This window comes from Nicotiana attenuata, unplaced genomic scaffold, assembly GCF_001879085.1.
Source record: "Nicotiana attenuata strain UT unplaced genomic scaffold, NIATTr2, whole genome shotgun sequence".
Classification (NCBI taxonomy): Eukaryota; Viridiplantae; Streptophyta; class Magnoliopsida; order Solanales; family Solanaceae; genus Nicotiana; species Nicotiana attenuata.
Window position 1 is genome coordinate 140,282 of NW_017673114.1, and position 3,428 is coordinate 143,709.

Consider the following 3,428-nt stretch of genomic DNA (forward strand, 5'->3'; position numbering starts at 1 on the left):
GCTTTTTCAATGTTAGCCTTGCTAAGCAAAAGAAAGGATTGCAAAGCTTATTACCAACTTCCAAATCGCACAAAGTAAAGTGCGGCCAAAGCATGCCAGAAATAGCATGATGCAAAAGTTGAAAAATAAGGTGTTAGTGAAAGTTCAAGCGGTCGAATGGTATGGGAATCTTGTGGGAGATACAAAGGTTCAGGTAGAAAGGTCAGAAATGTAAAACAAAGGGTTGGGTGTAGAGCACTCGGGTCATTCAGAGTCCTACGGTTGAGATTCAGTCAAAAAGTCAAACAATTCTTGGCCAGTTCAAAGCAGCCAGTTAGAGCAAAGCACGGCAATGGGAAGGCCACCTTCAGCAAGAATGACACAAACTAACCACCACGTTTTTCAAACTGACAAGACTTTTCTTTGATTGAAACAGGGGTAGAAAATTTCGTTTGTTTCGGAGAAACCCTCCGTAAGGAAAGCAAGTGCCAGACAGGCTCGGCAGTAAGCTCCAGTACCCTCTTGGATAACAGGATTTAGTAAGTTTTGAGGCCCTCGCAAATGACAAGGTCTGACGAGAGGTCTACTTTTGGGAAGTATAATTTGGCATTTAAGTTTTCACTTTTGAAATGAGGCTTAGTTTGAAATTTTCTGGATAAAGGAATTTAATTTAGAATTTATTTTGATAACAAGAATTGATTAACACTCACAGATGTTCCCAATATCAAACTGGGGCAGAAAATTTCTTTTGTTTTGTCTGTTTTGTTGAAATCAGGCACCCACCTGAAGAACAAAGGGAAGCAGTTCAAGTTTCGAGGAAAAACAGTTCAAGTGTTGGAAATTAGGCACCCACCTGGAGAACAAAGGGAAAGCAGCAGTTTTAGAGGAGACAATTCAGGTGTTGGAAATCAGGCGCCCACCTGGAGAACAAAGGGAAGCAGTTCAAGTTTCAAGAGAAAACAGTTCAAGTGTTGGAAATCAGGCGCCCACCTGGAGAACAAAGGGAAGTAGTTCAAGTTTCAAGAAAAAAACAGTTCAAGTGTTGGCAATCAGGCGCCCACCTGGAGGACAAAGGGAAGCAGTTCAAGTTTCAAGGAAAAAACAGTTCAAGTGCTAGAAATCAGGCGCCCACCTGGAGAACAAAGGGAAGACAGTTCAAGTGTTGGAAATCAGGCGCCCACCTGGAGAACAAAGGGAAGACAGTTCAAGTGTTGAAAATCAGGCGCCCACCTGGAGAACAAAGGGAAGCAGCTCGAGTTTCAAGGAAAGACAGTTCAAGTGTTGGAAATCAGGCACCCACCTGGAGAACAAAGGGAAAGCAGTTCAAGTGTTAAAATCAGGCGCTCACCTGGAGAACAAAGGAAAGCAGTTCAAGTTTTGAGGAAAAATAGTTCAAGTGTTGGAAATCAGGCACCCACTTGGAGAACAAAGGGAAAGCATCAGTTTTAAAGGAGACAATTCAAGTGTTGGAAATCAGGCGCCCACCTGGAGAACAAAGGGAAGCAGCTCGAGTTTCGAGGAAAGACAGTTCAAGTGTTGGAAATCAGGCACCCACATGGAGAACAAAGGGAAAGCAGTTCAAGTGTTGAATCAGGAGCCCACCTGGAGAACAAAGGGAAGCAGCTCGAGTTTCGAGGAAATACAGTTCAAGTGTTGGAAATCAGGCACCCACCTGGAGAACAAAGGGAAAGCAGCAGTTTCAGAGGAGTCCGTTCAAGTGTTGGAAATCAGGCGCCCACCTGGAGAACAAAGGGAAGCAGTTCGAGTTTCGAGGAAAAACAGTTCAAGTGTTGGAAATCAGGCGCCCACCTGGAGAACAAAGGGAAGCAACTCGAGTTTCGAGGAAAAACAGTTCAAGTGTTGGAAATCAGGCGCCCACCTGGAGAACAAAGAGAAGCAGTTCGAGTTTCGAGGAAAAACAGTGCAAGTGTTGGAAATCAGGCGCCCACCTGGAGAACAAAGGGAAACAGTTCAAGTCTCAAGGAAAAACAGTGCAAATGTTGGTAATCATGCACCCACCTGGAGAACAAAGGGAAAGAAGCAATGTTCAAAGGAAGACAGCAATCAGGAGCCCACCTGGAGAACAAAGGGAAACAGTTCAAGTCTCAAGAAAAAATAGTGCAAATGTTGGTAATCAGGCACCTACCTGGAGAACAAAGGGAAAGAAGCAATATTCAAAGGAAGACAGCAATCAGGAGCCCACCTGGAGAATAAAGGAAAAATAGTTCATGTTTCGAGGAAAAACAGTGCAAGTGTTGGCAATGAGGCACCACCTGGAGAACAAGGAGAAGGCAGTCCAAGTTTCGAAGGAATACAGTTCGAGTATTGGCAATCAGGCGCCTACCTGGAGAATAAGGAAATTCACTTCAGAATACAATTCAAGGCAGCAACTAAGGAATCTCACCGGGAGAGTACAAGTCAACAGAGCGGCAGAAATTGAAGATCAAGTTTGAAGAGGTGTAGATAGGATTCCTGTAATTCATAGATCATAGTTTAGTCTAGCTTCTTTTATTTTGTCTTGGTGTAATAAGGAGTTCAGCAAGCAGTAGCAGCAGCAGCAACAGTGAAATCACAGCTTTCTGGTAGTCCCAGCTACCGAAACTTTCCGAACTACACTAACCTGATTCCTTTATAGCCAAGGATATGTAGGCAACCTCGGAAGCAGGGTGCGGTCAAATCTTTCAAAAGTGCTTCCCACGGAGTATTCAAACGGGCAAAACTCGCTCGTATCCGCTCACTTTATCTTTGCATGAAAACTCTTCGTGTTTCCGAGCAAAGAGGGGCAACTGTGAGCACGTGATTTTTGCCCTATGTGAATTACTCCCATAAAATACAAGAGAAACAATTTTTTCCATTTTTACAATTTTATAGGATTTGTGGGAATTTATGCTAATTGTTTGCATTTCTGTGCATGTTTATTTTGTTAAAAATCATGAAAATATCAAAAATACCATGCATGTCATTTAGGATTTATTTTTACATTTTAAGGTTAATTAGTAAATTAGTTGCTTTATTAAAAAATGAAAATCACAAAAATTGGCTTATTTTTGCATTTCTAGCCTTTTAATTTTAAATTTGTAATTTCCCTTTTAATTTAGGAGTAATTAATTTTCATAAATATTTTAGTAGTGGATCAGCTTAGTTTTTTTTCAAATTAATTATTTTTAGGAGTTTTGATTTAACTTTTAATTAATTAAAAAGGAAAAGAAAAATAAATGAAAAAAAAGAGAAGGAAAATTGTGAATTTGATTTAAAGCCCCAAAATTGGGCCAGTTCAGTGGAAAACCGGCCCAAAAATATTTCCCCGATCCAGGCCCAAGTCAGAACAACCCGGTCCAGCAACCCCCACCCAAAAACGACTCTGTTTCATATGGTACCATCTTAGCCGTTGGATTTCCATAATCCAACGGCCCGGAACTGAGGCTTCTTTTTATATTTAAGTGTCTAAA